We start from the raw sequence: 21,025 nt of genomic DNA, 5'->3' as shown, positions 1-21,025 counted from the left end.
CCAACCGACATTTCAATAAATCGCTGCATCTATTTTCCATTTTCCTGGCAAAACAACTCACAAAAGCCCCAAACCTACATATCCAGGAAAATAAGTCCAGTAACTGAAAGCCTGTGGTTTTACCATACTGTCACACCTGAGCACAGTAATGATAAGCTTACTGGTTTACTGCAGGAGAACCCATGAATCTGACCACGAGGCTGTCATAAGGTCACTGACTATTTTGATGTATGTCTGCTCAGTGTAATTATACTGGGGGAGTGGAGACGGGGTCTGAACTCTACTCGGTGAGGTGGTGACATTCAGTGGATTCAGCTGTGGAAATCTACTCAAGAGAAAGTATGGCTGTCACTATGTGGTCATGTCATAAAAATAAATAGAAAAAGAAGAGCCAAACCTGTCCACGGCTGAAAAAGTTGTTTTAATAACAACTTCTCTGAACTACTGAAATTTAACACTAAATATTGATTTACTCAGAACCTCTTAACAGTAACAGGGAGAGAGAGAGGCTAGACTGACTTATTTCAGACAGGATAAACTGAGATTCTGCGCAAAAGCATGGTGTAAGACAAATAAGGATTACTTTGAACTGTGAGTCATGCAAAGCCACTCTAGTATAGCTCAAAAAATAAAACTATGGAGCAGAAAAAGAGCACCATAGGTTAACTCCAATGAATGTCCAGGTTGCTGAGTTTGGATACTTACCATATAACCTCAGTGTCACCAAAGAAATTTCTGCCCCTCACTTATGTCGGTCTCCAGACTGCAATCAATGAATGGATGAATGAGAGAGAATAATTAACTATTGTTTGGAGCTCAGGCATCCACTGAACACTGACCTATATTTGAAATTTTAACAGCAGGAATTTAAATGTTACATCCACAACAATTCCACTTCTTTCAGCTTCCAAAATGAGTCTTTACTCGAAACAATGGAAGCAGATAATGAATGTCTGTCAAAGAAATTACATGATGTCAAGAAGACTGCAGTTCATCTTCCCTCTGTTTTGATTGATTTTTCACTCACGCTTTAGTTTTTTTTTTCCACAGTGAATTTCATAAATGTCCTAAGTTGTGGGTAAGTACACGAAGGGCTCAAATAATCTATTCTGTGGATGTTTGCGTGACATACCGATGAAAGCATGTTCTTGCTGCCCATCACCGTAAACTCAACCCCAGGCTGAGTGACAGGGAGCAACACAGATCGGTGGAGTGCCAACAGGTCGGGCAGCACCTCTGGGACACCTGAGAGCAGCTCTGACAGAAAGGGAACTGACCCCACAAAGAGAGGCCCCATCAAGAGCAGCTGGTAACAAACCCCTCCTGAGACAGACACAGTGACTGTCCGTAAACAACTGCAGGGAATGAATGACGGGGGAAGAGTTTGTTAGCAGCAAGCCATGAATTGTCAGGGCTGACTGTAAAAATGCAAAATTGAAGGTAGGGGGAGCTAAAGTGCAACACTAACTAAGCTTTCTTACAAGATGGTGCATAAGAGTGACACATTAAGAGTGAAAGGATGGAAAAAGATGCATGCTCATGGTAATTTTTCCTCACATGCTTTAGTTTCATGTGTGCTTGAAACCCTCTCACCACCACCATGACGTGTTTGTCTGCAGAGGTTAAAAGAGTAGGGACTGTGGAAGCTTCCATTTCACCCAGAAGACAGAGGACATGAGCCCATTGATTAGATACTAGCAGCCTAAACTCTACCCATTTGTGCTCATTAAATTTCTCTACCTGTAGCAAACTTTCCCTCTTCCAAGATGCTATAGGTCTGCCCTGTAACGCTTGATTAAATACCCATTGCTGACCCTTTTGCTTATTAAAGAGTGTCATGCATTCTCCTTCTGGACTGATGTAGAGATGGAAAACATTAACATATTGGGGATTATAGTCACTAAGGGAGGTGTTATTGGCCCTGCTGAAAATCTTTGTTCTGCAAAGTCTGGACACCAAAAACGTCTGTCAAAATCTGAAGTAATCAGCGTCAGGTCATCTCTGAGTGGGAGGCAGAGTGGAGGATGGGACAGGAGGATCGATAGAGAAGGGCAGAAAAATCACTGAAAGACATGGCAGATGACTTTTTATAGTATTGATCTGAGCAGTTTGAATTCTCTTTTCAGCGTTAAATTTGGCAAAATGAGAGCTGCAGTAGAATGAAAAATTGACATGAAAGAAGGCTGTTGAGAAAGAAAGAAAAATCCAGAGCCAGAAACTGTGGAGAAATTAAACGAGCGTACAAGAAAGGCTGTGGGGGTGTGTGCGTGTTGTGAGCGTAGCTCTACTGACCAAGGTTATCGCAGAATAGTGACTTATAACAAAGGAAAGACGGGCTGACTGGGCCCTCCCACGCTGTAGCAGAAGCACAAACCACTCTGGTGAGACACAGTTCATCTGTACACATATGTCTCTTTGTTTGAGTTTTCCCTTTGCCAAGGCCAAAGTCATTACACATCATTAGTATACCCTACTTAATTAACTGACCTGAACACTTATGAACAAGGTCTGGCTGACCCTACGCCTCCACAGCAACGACCTCCAGCAGAGGAGAGTCAGTGTTTGAGCCACTAGTCAGCATCCCCTGGGAGCCCACAGTGACAAGTCGTGTCCTGTCACATGCTGACACAAAGCGTGGCGCACAGGCCAGATGGCATCTCTGGGACACAAGACAACAACAACACACAAATTATGTCAAACAGACTTCTGGGTATTTTTTTTGTCAGTGTCCAAAATGTATCCCAAGATTTTATTTATTTTTGTTAGCTGAAAGTAACCAGCTGGCACGACTAAAACTCAAAAATGGAAGAACTGTTTATTTCCAGATGAATGTTTTAATTGTGTTTGGCAGAATAACTGGGAGAAACTGTGAGAGAAGCAAGATTAAGAAATGATCCATTCCAAAATGGAGGTAGTAATTGTGCAAAACACAATTGCAAGCACTCTCAGTTTAATTTATTATCATATGGACACTTAATATCGACAAATGATTTTATTATCATCCAGTCTTCCCCACTCCTGATTGTTCTGCCACTATAATAGGGACTGTTTACCTTAAACCTTATAACAAGAGTACCTTAGTCATACTGTGCTACAGAGAGAGCTAAAATCTTTATATGTGAAGGTAAAAATGTGGTAAAGAGGATGAAATGTAAAAGCACAGCCCCCTGCCAGGTCATGTCAGGAAAGCTAGTTTCAGGTGTTGTTGTTCTTTGCTAAATATCTTTTACTATCGCAGAATAGTAACCCCTCACGTCCACAGTCACAAGGTCAATGAATTAGTAAACATATGCTTAATGATACACAGCTTATTTTAAAGTGTTTTATGTAAAGTCAAGTATTGCAATTCTGCATTTGAGCACCAATTTACGCATTTAGGCTCATCGGGCTTCATTAATTTGTTCATTGTTTATGCCCACACGTCACAGATATCTGGGACCTTTCCATGCAGGGAAGCACAAAACACACAACAATAGGCAGTTTACCGTCTCCAGTCCACCTGACCTACATTTGTCTGGAAAGTAAGAGAGCACCACAGCAGCACACCGGCAGAGAGACAAGCATATCAAGAAGAATGCTACAAACAAAACACAACACAGACAAAAATGGTCACAGTCACAGTATACTGTGCAACAAAGACAAGCGTATTCATGTATTTATCCTAAATTTTGATGTCACCCCTCTCAGGAAAATAACTATAACCTATTGTGCAATCCAAAACCTGGAACAGTCACATCTACAATTAAAGGGAACTTTATTACAAAATAATAAGAGGAGTCTTCACATAATCAAGTTCACTTTTCTCACATTACAAAAATTCCATCTGATGAAATGTGAAAGCTCGTGCCCCTGGCAGGTCATGTCAGGAAAGCTGCAGAGGTCTCAGGTGGTTGTGCTCTGCTAAACATCTTTTACTATCTCAGAATAGTAACCCCTTACCTCCACAGTCACAAGGCTGCTAAATTAGTAAACATATGCTTAATGATACACACACATACGCTGGCATTCACACCCACATAAAAACACACACTGAACACATCTCTGCAGGAGTGAGGGTCACCGTGATGGATGCTATCCCTGGATGGCCGTGAGCATTAAAAGCCTGGTGGCCCAGCACCAACAATCGGTCATGTCGGTGTTGTCAGAGCTCAAAATTAATCATTCTTGTCTCGGTGATCATTTCCTGCATTAATTATTCTGACGATGAAGCTGAAATAGTCTGCAAGCTGTGAATGTCCCTGTGTGCGAGAACATTTAGGGAGATGGAGTGGAGCTTGCAGAGTCACTGGGAGGGATCGGAGGTTGTCAAACTGTACCCCCTTCTGGTCACACTCTGCTAACTGCAGCTCTACATCCTTACTACATGACACCAGGAGGAAAAGAGAGAAGAAAGGTGGAGAAAGAAAATATGATTGGCAGAATATCTGTGCAGATATTTGGCAAGGCAACGAGTAGAGTGAGTGAGAGAAATGAGTTGGAGGAAGAAAAACAAGGCGGCAGAGAAGAGATGTAAACACAGGCTGTTTCTGCTTTGTGTCGGCCAATCACAGGCTAGCTCTTAATGGAGGAGACAAATAATGTGCTAGGACTGTTGTCAATACTTAACAAGAGGGAGAAGCTTAGAAAATGTAAATATGTAATCACTCGCCAGATGCCGCTTAGTTGTTTTATGGTTGTCCAAGTCGTTACCAAATACGTTACACAGAGATCAAAATGATTTATTTCCCCTGTCAGAAATGTTCTGCAGTATATTAATGCATATTTCAGTTGGTGTTTTACATAAAGTCAAGTATCGCAATTCTGCATTTGAGCAACAATTTATGCAAAGTGCATTAATGTGAAAATGATGAGTCTGAACGAGCTGGTGCAAAGTTCAGTCTGGCTCGTGGGGCTTCATTAATTTGTTCATTGTTTATGCCCATACATCACAGATATCTGGGACCTTTCCATGCAGGGAAGCACAAAACCCACAACAATAGGCAATTTACAGTCTCCAGTCCACCTGACCTACATTTCTTTGAAAAGTAAGAGAGCACCACAGCAGCACACCAACAGAGAGACGAGCATATCAAGAAGAATGCTACAAACAAAACACAACACAGACAAAAATAGTCACAGTCATAGTTCTGTGCAACAAAGAAAAGAGTATTCATGTATTTATCCCAAAAAAGGAAAATAACTATAACCTACAATTAAAAGGAACTTAGGTGCAAAATAATAAGAGAACTCTTCACACATTCATGTTCACCTTTCTCACATTACACAAAGGGCCACAAAAATTCCATCTGATGTGAATACTCAATTTGTAATATGCTGCGTGTTACTCCTGTTGGAATCACCCAATCAACAGATTGTTCTGAGCTCATTAAAAATAAACAGTGTGAAGGACACGGTGATTGCTAATCAACAGTTTTACGAATGCAAGCATGTGAGTGAGGGAGAGTGTGTGTATTTCCGTGGCTCCCCGTGCTCAACATCGTTTTCAGTCAGCGTGAGGAAACTCCCCTCTAACATAGACACAGGCGGTTACTATAGAAACCAACATTACTTTTTGGGGAAGTAAGCTGAGGAAGGTCGGAAGGAGGCAGCGAGGAGTGGAGCCACGTCAAAGCACTGTTCAAATGAATATGAAATTCTAATGTAATTCTGTCCATGTCTCTGCTCGTGTGTGTGTGTGTGTGTGTGTGTGTGTGGATGCATGCAGCTCATTGTCTGTCTGTGAGTGCATAACTGTGATAAGCAGACGAAGGTGTAGCAGCTAGCAGCAGGGCGGTAAGATAGAAAAGAGCAGAGGAAATTAAACTAAATGAAAAAAAAACTTGCTGTGCTTGTGGGGTACTGGGACTGAGGGTGGGATTTGGGTCAAACAGAGGAGGAGGAGGAGGGGGAAAGAGACGGAGAAGAAGAAGAAGTTATAGGCCACTTTCAACCTTTTGTTCTATCGGCCAGAAGTTTTAACACTCCGAAAAAACCAAACAGCTATTGGACATACACACAGATATACATGATTTAGATAAATATATTTGATTTATATTTCTAAAAATATCTCATAAGATTTGAACAATATACTAGAGTCCCACACACCCATGTAAATAAAAATGGAAACAGCCTAGGTGTTTTAAAAGCGAAGTCAATCAGCAGAGCTGTCACTAACTAACAAATATGAGAGTATCAGTCTGATCCACTCCTCACTTAAAGCATTTGGCTTCTGGTTATCCCAGCCAAGATGGCTTTGCTTAAAAAGGTGAGTTCACAAAATAATTGGTGGCATAAGGTCCTACCTGGATGCTAAGAATGAGATTCTATCGACATTATACAGGCTTCAGCTGAAGCTGCAGCAAGAGTACTGTCAATGTCTAGAAAGTAGACCATATTAATCCCTCATAGTATCATAGTGTCCTAATAAACCTTTTTGATAAAGCTTATAGTTAGAGCTGGATGAGGTAACCCTGAATCCTCCCTTAGTTCTGCTGCACTAGGCTTAGACTGCTGGTGGCTTCCCATGATGCACTGAGCATTTCTTCTTCACTCAACTCTTCATGAGATTCCTCTTCATTGGGTTTATAAATCACTATTCAATTTAACTATTAAAAGCTGATTTAAAACTCTCTCTCTGCCTTGACTCTCTTCCTGCTCTCTCTCTCTTCTCACCCCCTCCACTCTCAGAAGATGTCTGCTTCTTCCTGAGCCAGAATCTGCAGTTTCTTCCTCTTAAAAGGGGTTTTTCCTTCCCACTGTTGCCAAGTGCTTTCTCATAGCGGGTTGTCTCCTTGTTGGGGGTTGTTTCTCATTCTGTAAGATCTTTACCCTATAATATAAAGGACCTTGTGGTGACAGTTGTGATTTACTGCTATATAAATGAAATGAAATTGAATTGAAATCGAATGAGTACCAGTTTACTGCTGGCTATTCCTAGCCTCCAATTAGCTGACTGTCTCCACCTTCACCAAGAACACTCTCACCCCTAAGGGTTTGGAGTCACCAGCTTGAGACATGCCTCATATACAATGAGGGCTGACACACACACACACACACACACACACACACACACACACACACACACACACACACACACACACACACACACACACACACGCACAAAGTCAAATAAGACCCACAGAGAGAAAAAGTGAACTGGGACTTACAAGTGGGTCTGGGTCTTCACTGTGGGTATAATATGCAGAGGGTTTACAAGTAGCCCAGTTATGTCAGTTATGTCAGTGGAAGTCGTATCAGAGGAGGAAGCAATGCACAAGTCCCCTGCGGCATCATTAAAAACCCCATCACTTCTCCCTTCATCCCAATTCATACAAACAGCCTGAAAATAGGTCAATCAGCAACCTCTGCTCTCATACCCCCCTTCTCTCTCACACGCACATATGCAGCACAGGCAAGTCCCCTGAATGCAGGCTGAGCGAAGTGTGGGAGGCCAGCGTTACCATGGAGCCGATATTGTACCGGTCCACTTCTGTGGTGACAATGGCATTGCCTTGCTTCACTGCTTCTACCTGCACATCAACCTGAACAACGATCATCACGGTTTACAGACATGCAGACATCATTTTTACTTCCTCGCCACACTGAATAGGTTTATCACACATTCAGGACAAGAAAAAAGACAACTCATGCATAGCAGCCTGCCGCCTAGAGAATAAAGCATTTCAACTTTGCCAGTTCTTTCTAAGAACAATAATCCCCTTTTTAAGTGCCTGACTGAAAATATATATGCAGTCCACATTACTGTATAAATTTCTCTTTGGGTACCGGCCAGTCTTCTTATTTGTACATAAAACATTAATAGACTTTGAAAATAAAATCACTGTTGTATAGTCAGGGTGTGTTAGTCAGATTTTAATGTAGAGGAAGCTAAAGCTTGAATGGACCAGGCAGACATTTAAGAGCCCGTAATCTGATCTGAAATACCAACAAAACAACTCATTAATAATTCAAACACATTACTCCTAAGATTGAATGTGTATTATAGAACCTGCTGATCTAGTTATATTTGTAATGGATTTAGTGTGAGAAAGGTTAATTGAAAAGAAAAGGCTGGACGTATATTGCTCTTAAGTAATATATTTTATGCAGCAAGCATGAAAAAATAATGCTCATACAGGTGTCTATGAAATGAGGGCTTGAGAGTAAGTAGGTGAGGGATGGCGATGTACTTCCACAACTCTTTCTTTGGCTTACTCGGGCCAATCTGATGACCAAACACACCCACCACTAATGTAAGATGTTAAAGTGCTGAGGTAACTAAGAGATGTGGAGGTGTTGGGCAGATGCTGAGTCAGAGAAAAAAAGCAGGCTGGGCTAACACAGATGAGTTCAAAGGTTCACAGGAAGAACACAAAGGCAGTATGGCGCATAAAGATGGGAAAATGGTTGGTATGAATATATAATCTCAATAAGTGAATTTGTGACCACTAAAAAGAAAACATTACAGGATCTATTTACTCATGCCAGTGGCAGTGCCTAATCTAGAAATGGCTCCATCCAATTCAGCGAAAAAGCATTGATGTCGGTGCCAAAAGAGCTGGCTTGAGCAGAGCTCTGACTAATTGCTGGGCCCAAAGTTGGAACCGCTGACGTCACTGGCTATGAGAGGGGCTAATGTAAAAAGATTCACAGATGATTTGCGCACGAAGCATCAGATTCGGTCGAGCATGATTTTCTTCAAACAAATTATCCCTAACTTTGTCTTCATCTTCAAATTAGCCAGCATTTGCACTGTGTAAGTGGGAAAGTGTTATATAGTGAGAAAAAGAGCCACAAAGAAAGGTGTCACTATGAGACAAGAGCTAAGTGCGTATTTCGCTTTTGTTTATACAGCTTTATTTGAATTTGTATCTGTGCATTTGTGCGTGTATCTGTGTGTCATTCATCTTCTCTGAGGTGGTGTTTTAATGTTTAACTGTATCAACTTTCTGAACTGCAGTCTTGCCCAGCTTCTTTCGCAGCTATTGCAGTATTTTTCCTTTGATCATCACCACAGCAACATCACTGTCCAGGCTCAGAGTAAAGGCTCCCCGCATCTACCTGCTCACACATTTAGACACATACACGCATGCAACAAACACACTGGCTGTGAAGTCAATACTGCCTCTACTAGTAAATATGCAAAGCACACATGTGCACTGTGTAATATATTTTCCTGTGGTTATCAGGTAAACACCTGGACGGAGCATGAAAATGATCTGCACATGAGTCTGCACATCAGCCCTTTGCAGTCACCTGAAGGGCACTAATGTCATGAAAAGTAGTAGTAATTCAACAGTATGTGCACATATATGTCCTTTCTCACATAAATCCATATGATGTGTGTTTCTGACCTGCAGAGGCTCCCAGTACAGAACAGCTTATCTCTAAGAAGCTGGAGATAACAGATTCGGCCATAAGTCTCCTGCTGACAGAACCTGGTGATATTTGACCCGACTCTAAAATGATGACATTACATTTGACAGGTATACCAGTACAGCATGGACCAGTCCAGACCTCCAGCAACTTTTCCACTTACAAAGCTCCATGTCGTGCACACTCATTAGTCATCTTCGCTGATACAGAAGTGTAGTGTTAGGTGACCGTTTTTTATTCTTAATGAGGCAGCTGGTGTTCATTATGCAGAAGCAGCAGTAGAATCAGTTAGGATGGAGAAAAAAGACATGAATAAACTAACATATTCATGAATAGAGCATAGTATATATATATGTGTGTGTGTGTGTGTGTCTGTGTGTATATATATGCTTGGTTAATGCTGGGTACGTAAGCCAAGCACATTCTTGTAAAAGACCACTATTACAGTCTAGGTGAGTCAAACAGACTCCTTTAAACTACTAAAAACCCAGATGACACCTGATATACTCAACATTATAGTGATATAGTGATTTTGTAAAGTTACATACCACCTACTAAGCACACACAAGGCTTGGAACCTTAAATTGGTTTTCAGATGGGCATCTTCAAAGAACAGCTCGTAAATCCCAGACACCAGAAGTAAGTGATTTAAAAACATTTCCCCAACAGTCCTGAATATTGCACACATTTGCAACAATTTAATATCCAGCCTTTCGGTTCAATCATTTTGACTAAGGTAAAGCAATCCTGAAACAACCTTTCATGTTGGAGAACCAAACTAAATGTATGTTTTCCCTCACATGAATGGCCTTCAATCAGTTCCAGCTTCCTAAAAACACACCACATAAAAATGCAAATAAGAAACCACTAAAATATATCTAATATTTGAAAGTTCTCTGCGCTGTTATTTTCATCCACTACTTAAGACTATAAATTAAAATCACTCAATGGTATTTCAAGGGTTGACTGCACACAGGAGTTTGGTCCGTCTGCATACACTAATGGTATTAAGTCTGTCTTTCATTCGTTGACAGAAAGCTACTGTTTAATAAAATTCTATGCAGTACTGGATATTGTGTGCAATGCTTCAGCTAATATTCACAAGAGCAACATAACACCTCAAGGTGCTTTATACTGAAAGGTAAAGACCCTATAATATCAGGGAGAACAAACCAACAATCAGATCAGATCTATGAGCAGCACTTTGGCGACAGTGGGAAGGAAAAACTCGCATTTACCAGGAAGAAACCTCCAGCAGAACCAGACTCAGGGTGAAGTAGCTACCTGTTGGGGGGAGGAGGAAAAGAGGAGACAGAAAAGCAGAGTGTAGCAAGACAAAATAAATAGGGAGACTAGGGCAGGCTATAGCAGGATGATTAAGGGATTGTTAAGGCTTACTGGATCCAGCTCTAACTATAAAGCTATAAACCTGGAAACTTCACATGAAAGGCTGCGGTCTGAAAACTGGTGCTCATGATGTCTGAGCAGTAGTATGGATAATGAGATGTAAAACACGTAGATTAGCAGTTCTTGTCTAGACACATTAAATATCAATGTTATCATCTTTTGGGTGCAATATCTGTTGCTCCTATTCAAAGTGATTTATGGTTTTGTTTTGTTGGATTGCATTTATATAGTGCTCTTATTGTAAGTGCTCTACAAGCTGCCTCTCATTCACCCACTGGCAGCACACCTATGGCAGCAAGCCACTATGCAATCCACTAATCAAGGCATCAAAGCCAATGTCTTACTCAACGTGTGGAAAGGAGCCTGGGATTGAACTGCCAACACTGTTATCAATCCACAGCCTGCCTCCAGCAAGTCATTATTTCAGAGGCTGAACACACAGTTCAAAGTGATCAGCTTAAGTATTATGTTTTTGTTTTTTTTAAACTTTAAAAATGCCAGTTTTTCTCACTTCTTTAGCGTGTTCTTTCATGTCCTGTAACGTGTCTCCTTCTTGCCATTTTCTTGCTTTTGCTCTTAGTGAATTACACCTATGTAATAAAATGTCATGCAGACATATTTTCACTATTTTTGGCTAAAAATGAGTGAAAGTATATGTTAAATTTTCAATTTTGTCTATATTCTTTGCTACCCTTGGCTCAGACAGAGATCCTGAAAGTGTAATTGGGTTTCCAGAGAAATGGAGAGAAGCAGAGCGACCGGTGGAAAGAGGAAGAGGGAAAAAGACTAGACTACAGACATTACCTTGGCCTTAAAATTATAGAACCCAATCATGAAAATTCACATCGCCTGAGAGAGATGATGAAAGCCCTGGGGGCAGTAGAGCCTGCCAGTAAATAACACAGATAACAAGCTCATCACATCTGGGTATGTGCAGTGCCCGGGGCAGAGCACTGCCTCAGGCTGCCTGGCTTTCACACCTCTGTTGTTCTGCTTTATTTTCACTCTTGGCTAAACACCCAACAGGCCAGTTTATATGAAACCTGTTTCATGAAAAAATAACAAACACTCTCATATATCAAGGAAACAATGTGTGAATATTGTGACAGATGAATTTATTTATAATCATAATAAGCCATTAGATTAAGGTGTGATCACCTTTGGGACAAGCATCAGTGTGAACTAATTGGAAGGTGTTTAATTTAAACATCTATCACTCATCTGTAATAACGAAGACTTTGAAGCTATGAAGCACATAAAACGTTGCAAAAACAAATCCTCAGTAATCCTCAGTAATCAGTTAAAAAAAGTTAGGTAAGTTTAATAATACAAACACATTTATGTGTCAAACTTAAGCGTATTCAATAGATAAGACAAAACTTGAAAAAGTGAAGTCAAAGAGAAAACGTACTTCTCCTTATTTCCATGTCTATTATGAGCTGAAACTTTACTCCAAACGCACTCTGCTAGGCCTGCAACAGTGAGATTGTAAACCAAACAAAGGATTACACCTAATTAGAACCAATATGCCCGACAAACAATAAGCAAGAAAGACAGAAAAATGTAAAGTAAGACAAACTGTGTCATAGTATGAGTGAATGAGCGACCTGCGAGTCTGTCACCAGGGTTATTTTTACACGTTAATTAGGCAAGGTCCAAACCGAAGATCAGTTCTGCTGCTATATCAGCCACTGAAGTAAATACAAGCACGCCGTGGCCTTTCTTCTTGTATTTGTGTGTTTTTGTTCTCATTATTGTCACTGAAGAGTTCCTTCAATCTTTTAAAGCTTTTGTAAGAAGGCAGAGTATGCTACATCCCTGTTTATATTTCATTTGAGTCGTATTTCTCAGCACCAGCAAAAGGTCAGTTGTTTCTTACTTCTGTGATGGAGCAAGTTTAGTGCAAACCTCAGTAGCATCGAAGCCACAAAAAGAATATTTTTTGTTTTAACTGTTTCATTCTGAAAATAAATATAATCTCGAGAATGAGGTCAACTCCCTTAGTCCATGGGCATTTCTCAAGTCACAGCCTGATCATCTGATACAACATACATCCTTTGTACTTGCTAAAGCATCGATATTGTTGTGTTTGTCCATTGCTAATTATTTCACTCTGCACAAATGCAGCCAACTCTTTTTTCTCTCTTCTGAACAGACAGTTTTCTGCACCATCTCTTTAAAGCCCTCATACTTATTCCACACAGTGTATGTGTGCTGAAAATTCTGAAGTGTGTTTTCATTAACTCATCTACACAAGGCATTTTGTAGAGGATCCAGCAGCGATGCACTAATGATACAGTTGGATTTGAAACAACTTTATTCTCAACAATTTAACTTTTGCTTCCCTCAGAATAGTATTTTGTTTTTTTCCTTTTCCCTTTTTTTCTATTGTCTATTCTCCAGCCATTCATGTATTTGCTTCTGCTTATCCAATTCAGGGTTGAGGGATGGCAGGAGCCTATCCCAGCTGTCATAGGATGAGAGGCAGGGTACACACTAGACAGCTTGCCAGTCTATAACAGGGCTAACGCTTCTCTATTCTCAAAATACAATGTTAAACAAAAATCCTTCTAATGCGTATACAGTTGTGGTCACAAGTTTACACTCACTCATCATCGGCATGAGTGTTACAGTAATTTTAGGGGTTTTTATGATTTCTTTCTTCTTTTTCCAGGGCTTAATGATTGTGCATATACATCTTTAATGGCTTTAAAAACAAGAATTGAGTGCACACATTTGAATTTATTTAAAATTTTCTCTAAGTCACAGACTACACATACAGGGTCAAACATATACATACACTCACTTAAATCTTTTGTGATCCTGAAGGTTCTACAATGTCTTTTAACTTGACAAGGCGACAGCTATTAACATCTCATTAGCGATCATGATTGACTACAACTGGTATTTCCTCTTTGCAGCCATATAAAGGACTTGCATGGCTGTTATTGCACTGACCAATGCTCAGAACTCAGAACATATGAAACAATCAGTCAATAAAATTTAAATTAAATTAGAAAATACAATATATATATATATATATATATATATATATATATATATATATATATATATATATATATATATATATATATGTTTAGAAACAACAAACACAATTGATTTCATATTGCACTAGTCCCCATTTGCCAGTATTACTGTACCAGTGGTAAAATACAGTTGTAAACATGTAAATATGAGACTGTGTTGTAACACTGTAAACATCATACACAAAGATTATATTGGATCATATTAATTTAGCAGCATTTAGCATAGTGATGGTTAAGGGATATAAGCTGTTCCTTAGTCTGTTAGTTTTTTTGTCCTTATGGATCTGAATGGTGAGGCTTTCAAATCTAAAAAGCACGGTGAAGCATGGTGATGGTAGCATCGTGCTCTGGGGCTACTTTGTTCCTTATGATAATAGTACACTGCTCAAAGTTGACAGCAAAATGGAGGAGGACTACCTCCAAATTCTTCAACTCTTAAATCAACAGCTAGATGAAACTTGGACACAGCTGTTTGTTCCAAAAGGACATTGATTCCAAACACATGTCAAAACTGGCTTTGGAGTGGATCAAGAAGGCTAACATAATGCATCTGGAACGGCATTCCCAAAGCCCCAACCTCAGTGCTATTAAAAATTTGTGGACTAGGCTTAAAAGCCAGATCAGCACCAGGAAATGAACCAATTTAAATGCACTGTTCTATTCTGTCAAGAAGAATGATCAAATATCCAGACAGCATTATGCCAGAAGCTTGCTGATGGCTACCAAAAGCATCTGATTGAGGTGTAAGTCATCCAGGTCATCGTAGTCTAAGGAGCTTGGAAAGAAAAGCGTCTGGACTTCTTTAAGTTGCTTGAAGTTTCACCTCTCATCCGAGAAGCTTCTTCAGTTCTAGTTTAAATCTGGGACTCTCCACCATTTGACCCCAGAACTGAAGAAGCTTCTCAGATGAGAGGTGAAACGTCTTCAAGCAATTTAAAGTCCAGACACTTTTCTTTCCAAGCTCCTTAGACTTCCTAAGGAACAATTTACCAAATATTAATAGGGTGTATTTAAGTCCGTATGCATACTTTTAACTCTAACATTTGATTGTTTTTTTAAGTCATTAAAGACGTGTGCTATACAATCATTCCACCTTGAAAAGAGAAATGTTCAAGTAAATCATTAAAAGCCTCAAACTGTCATAACATTCATGCCCATGATGAATGTATGAAAACTTCTGACCTGCACATTTACAATGTGGCTGTAATACTACATACTGTTGTACGACATACAACATAACCCAATTTCCTGCGGGGTCAACCTTCAGGATCAATAAAGTTTTATTGAATTGAAATTGAACAACATTTCTGTGTACTTTAATTGTAACTCAATCTAAAGTAAGAGACAACCCATTATGTATTCGTGCTGAATGCAAAAAAAAGTACGAATGAATGAGGGTTACAACTGTAGCCCTTATTACCTGGATGACAATATTAAATGTGGCACTTTACTTGGGTTAAACCACAGAAAGAAATAAAACAACAGTTTATACTTACCCTCACCAGAATCCCACATTCATTTATAATGCTGTTGGTGCCAGCATAGAGGACACTGGTAAAGCAGAAAGGAGGACCTGCTTCACACACAGAAATAATGAATAGAGGGAGGCTTGGCCACTGGAAAAGACTGGACACTGAATGTTTACACACCCACTCACCACCCACTAATACATCATGTCTCTTTCTGGTTTTTCTTCCAAACACTGTCCTCTCAGTTAGAATTGGATTCACATATATTCAAAGTCATATATCACAACGCCCACTAACTTTATTAAAACCCAGTGAATGACTTTGCGTTATGCCACAGTACATATTTTGTCTTCAGTACCAATCCGGTATGTTTTAATAACAGTGAGTACTTTTCTAAGTAGACAAGCCACCTCTAATCATATTAATATTGTATTGTGACATCAAAAACATAATTTTTTACACACGACTGATAATGTCACCGTAATTTGGCAAGCTAACAGTATTCAACTAGCCCAAGAAAGCAAAATATACTGCTAAAAAGTGTGCCTGGTTATAATGGGGTACTTCACAGTAGCTTAATTTTGCAGCATCTTACCATACTGAAGTTAGCCGATCAATACTTATATAATTAAAGGACTTAACAAATGGACGACTTAGCTAGCGTAAAGCTTCCACAAAAAAAGCCCATTTTAATAAAACAAACAAACTTCTAGCTCTCTACTGCCCCCAGAGGTGTGCCCCTGTGCTTAAAGACAGCGTGAAGTTACTGTCCAACGTTGTTTCCAAACATCGCGAGAATGAGCGAGAGAAACGCTGAAATCCAAGTTGGGGGAGATTTTTTCCCCCTTTTGACAGTGAAAGATACAAAGACAACAGAAAAATAAATAAAACGTGGTAGCAATTCTTAAAACTCCTACAGTATTTATATATTTAATAAATTACTGAACAAAACATAATCTCTACAGGGTGAGTTAGTGTTTACAGCTGTTTTAAAATTACATGAATCCCCGAGGAATATGAAGTACCCGAAAAAAGCATACAAACGAAATAAATAAATGATAAAAAATAAATAAAATAAAAACTTAGACTCATTAAACATGAAAGCTGTAATGTTATAGATATATACTTTATTAATTCTCTCTGATAAAATAAAATTACAAAATAATTTCAACCTCAAACGGCACTTTCCTTGTTCGTGATTATTTAACGTATTGATAATACATATATTATAATTGTCATGACGAATGAGAAGAATACTATAGTTTAATAAGGTAAGATATCAGCTATAACTGCTTTTAATCATAATGGTAGAAAAGACTAAGCAATACAAAGCTATATTTCGTTAACAGCATACTGTACAATTTTCCAAGCGTATGTAATTCAGTATTCCGGCCACAGCGTGTCGCTAAAAGATAGTTTTCAATATTGTCTCCAATGTAAAGGTAGGCTTGTCTCTTTTCCCATCACGTCATTATAATTCCTCTCAGATATATCTCAGTCTTTCATTTTATTTATTTCATGAACATCTGTTCCTTCATGGCCATTTATCCTTTGTAAGGTTTATTTGTGTTCCCTTGTGTTCATCCTTAGTCCACCTTCATCTGTTACAGCAGTCCATGTACAGCACTGTAACAAGTCCATGCCGAGATTTTCACAGTTATTCCCTCAGCAATATTGTCAAGATATCTGCAACGCCTCCTGCTATCTTTTGTCCCCAGTGACAGCAGCGTTCCCTGCCTCTTATTGAAGTCCATTTAAGAGAGAGCACTTTGGTTGTCGAGGTGTGTGTGTGTGTGTGTGTGTGTGTGTGTGTGTGTGTGTGTGTGTGTGTGTGTGTGCGTGTGCGTGTGGGTGTCTGTTCCTGTGTCTGTGTGGCAGTTTAAGTGACTGAGCAAGCGAGTTTGAGTGTATTTCTTCACACAGAATACATTCATGATAACAGTGAGCTGTTTTTCGGACCACAAGTTTGACAAAGAATGGCAGTAAAGTACAAGATCTACTTCCCTTTATGAAAGGTCATAAAAAAATCAACTAATAAAAACAACTTAGAGAAATACAGCTAAATCACTGCTGGATTTTAACAAGTGCCAATGACAGACAATATTTATAGAGTTGCATGTAGGTCGGTCTGACTTTAGTCAAGTAAAGGATTTGTTAAAATTGTTTTCATTGTTTTCAGTGCAGTTAGGCCCATAATTTGTTGGATAAAGAGACAACTTTTGTGATTTTGCCTCTGTACACCTCCACAGTGAGTTTTAAACCAAGTAATCAGGATGTGATTGAAGTGCAGACTTTCAGCTTTGACTCACAGCGCTTTCCTGTTTTTGCATTAACTGTTTAGACACAGTCCCCCATTTTCAAAGGCTCAAACTTTAATTGGACAAACTAACATGATTTTAAAAGTAAGGAGTGTTCTAAATACTTGAATGAAAATCCTTTGCAGCCTTGGACATCACTAAACGCTGTGTTTCCTCTCTTGAGATGCCAGGCTTTTACTGGAGCTGCCTTCAGTTGCTGCTTGTTTGTGGGTCTCTCTGCATTCAGTTTTTGTCTTCAGTAACTGAAAAGCTGCTCCGTTGGGCTGAGATCAGGTGAATAACAGTAACAGTATTTCTGGATCTCAAGAAAGCATTCGACACAATCAATCATGACATATTAATTAATAAACTGGAACGGTATGGGATTAGGGGGGTTGTACTGCAATGGGTGAAAAATTATTTAAGTGACCGGAAACAATTTGTGAAGCTGGGTGTCCATTCCTCATCATGCTTGGACATTGCTTGTGGTGTTCCACAAGGCGCTGTACTGGGTCCAAAATTATTTATTATTTATATAAATGATATTTGTAAGGCATCTGATATATTAAAATTAGTATTATTTGCAGATGACACAAATATTTTTTGTTCTGGGGGGAATCTAAAGGAGCTGCTGGATACAATTACTTCAGAAATGTGCAAAATTAAAAAATGGTTTAACAGGAACAAACTATCGCTAAATCTAAGTAAAACTAAAATTATCTTATTTGGGAATTCCCTTAGAAATGCACAAGTGCAGATTCATGTAGATGGTGTGGAAATTGAAAGAGTACTTGAACATAAGTTTCTTGGTGTGATTATAGATGATAAATTAAACTGGAAGTCTCATATAAATCATATACATAACAAAATTTCAAGAAGTGTCTCAATCTTGAGTAAAGTAAAACACATTCTGGACCACAAATCACTCCACATTCTCTATTGTTCCCTGATTGCACCGTATTTGAATTACTGTGCAGAGGTTTGGGGCAATACTTACAAATGTTCGCTATCATCAATCTTTATATTACAAAAAAGGGCCATAAGGATAATCCATAAAACTGGTTACAGAGATCATACAAATCCACTATTCTTAAAATCAAAAATTCTAAAATTCACAGATCTGGTTCATTTTCTCACAGCACAAATTATATATAAAGCAATAAATAACCTGCTTCCTGACAATATTCTAAAAATGTTTTCTAAAAGGGAACGGGAATACAATTTGAGGGGGGAATTAAATTTAAAACATCCTCGTATCCGTACAACATTAAAAAGTTTTTGCATCTCTGTGTGTGGAGTGAAGCTGTGGAACAGACTAAGTAAAGATATGAAGCAATGTCCAAGCATGGCGCAGTTTAAAAAGCGGTTTATGGATATGGTTTTTACAGGGTGCAGGGAGGAAGTAGAGATTTGATAGGGTGTTCTTGTCTAATATTTTCATGTGTGTGCGCATGCACGGGTTTGTTGGTATGGGTATATTTAAATATATATATATATATATATATATATATATATATATATATATATATATATATATATATATATATATAAAATTGTAGGTTGTGTATCCTTCAGGTGTTAATGGGGTTATTGAAAATGTGTATATGTATGTGTGTATATACGTATGTATGGATAGATAGAAGCATATATGTGTATATATTAAAAAAAAAAAATTACACATAACATATAATGTAATTGCAAGGAGGTATTTCTGTAGTCTATTGATACTAGATAGTGGAAAAGGGGTGGGATTAAATAAGCTTATGCTTCTTCCTGCTCCTTTTTGAACATGGACGTTATTTGGAGTTGTGGTTGCTCGTTTTCCTTTTGTTTGCTTTGTTCATTTGTCTCTTTTAATTCTATTTTTTTATATACTTTTTCAACATGTTCAAAATAAAGATTCAATCAATCAATCAATCAATCAAAAATAACTTGGTCATTGACGAATACTCCATGTCTTTTTGAGTACAGCCCTGTACACTTTACAATTCATCCTGCCACTTCTGTTAGTCACGCCATCAGTAAACACTAGTGATGGGGTTCCACCAACACTTCTCCCACTGTTTCTGACAGATAATGTGTTATCTTCAAATCAATAGGTGTTTCTCTCTTTCCTTCTCTTTCCTTCTTTCTTCCCATAATTCTGCCACAGGCTCATCTTTATTTAAATATTAATTTCTAGATGTTTTTTTAGGAAGTATAATCTAACCTACTTGTTCTTAAGTGTAACCACTGGTTTGCAGCTTGTTGTAAACCCTCTGGATTAACAGTTACAAACTTACAGATGTAGACTTTGACAGTGATACACCTACTGTACATCCTGGTGAGAGTTTTTTTTTTTTGACTCAGTTAGATGCTGTGAAGTTGTTTTTTAGCCATTCTTTCATCATCCATTTCAGTTGTTTTCTGTTGTCTTTCTTTTCAAGAATGGCCACTCAGCAGTTGACACTTATTGACTTATTTTGAATTTTTAAGCCTAATGACGACCTCCCTCACTTGGAATGACCATGAACAACTATGAAATAGAAATTCCACTCTTTGAATCACGTCATGAAATAACAAGGCAACAGGCCCCACCTAGCTATGAAGCTGCTTGTCAATTGTCAAGATACTTTTGAGCCTCTGAAAATGAGGGACTGTGTATACAAATGTGGATAATTCTTAAACAGTTAATGCATTTTTTTAAAGTTAGTTTTTAGTTTTATTTCTAAGCCACTGTGGTGGCATGGAGGGACAAAAAGACAACAAGTTGTGGACCTAACCGCATCTGCTGTAGATCTTTGGGTCAAAACACCCAAATTTAGTGGCATTAAACGAGTACTCGCACTAAATGTGGAGCATCAAGATTGTGCAAAGAGCCAACTTTAGAGTTCTGCAGCGTTTGTTTTAACGGGTATCTTCAGAAATCAATCAACCATTTTTAAATGCCAGTACAAAAAATATGTGTATAATAAGCTAATTTTTCTTCTAATAGCCGCCCCAGTATTAATGCACTTAATACAACTATTAATTGTCCACCTTCTGCTGCTGTCATACGAAACGTCCACAGAAATGAAACAAGACCACAGTCTCATTTCAGCACAGCAAAGTACACTTTAAACATCAGTTCGTTTCAATCTGTAATTCTGTAAATGCAGTAATAAAGTCCTGTAGTAGTTGTGTTAGGTTATTTTACCATCAGCTACTGTCTTCATCATCACAAACAGACATTATGATGACTCACGTCCCTCTGTATCAGCTTGTTTCAGCTTGATCTATAATTTGTGTAGTTCACTGAACGGTTACAATTCTCCCGGCTGAGTAGTTAAAATGTCACAACTACGCATCGTAAGTCTAAACTACTGCATCAGCTCACACCCACAAAAGATAAATTGTTAAGATGAACATTTTTTACAGTGTGTCTACATCGCTTGGCAGTGCTCTATGGAGATTGACAGTGCATCATGTGCTT

General features: G+C 38.7%; 1 long non-coding RNA gene across 1 annotated transcript; it reads right to left on the bottom strand.

Annotated features, from left to right (window-relative positions):
• Nucleotides 1-662: 662 nt before the first annotated feature.
• Nucleotides 663-16,046, bottom strand: LOC309717842. The gene is made up of 3 exons (XR_014279825.1): nucleotides 15,305-16,046; nucleotides 1,133-2,659; nucleotides 663-763 (listed from the first exon to the last, which is right to left on the bottom strand). It is a non-coding gene; the product is annotated as an uncharacterized lncRNA (long non-coding RNA).
• Nucleotides 16,047-21,025: the final 4,979 nt, after the last annotated feature.

This window comes from Aulonocara stuartgranti, assembly GCF_965226115.1.
Source record: "Aulonocara stuartgranti genome assembly, chromosome: 11".
Taxonomy (NCBI): Eukaryota; Metazoa; Chordata; class Actinopteri; order Cichliformes; family Cichlidae; genus Aulonocara; species Aulonocara stuartgranti.
This window is presented reverse-complemented; position numbering and strand designations above follow the sequence as displayed.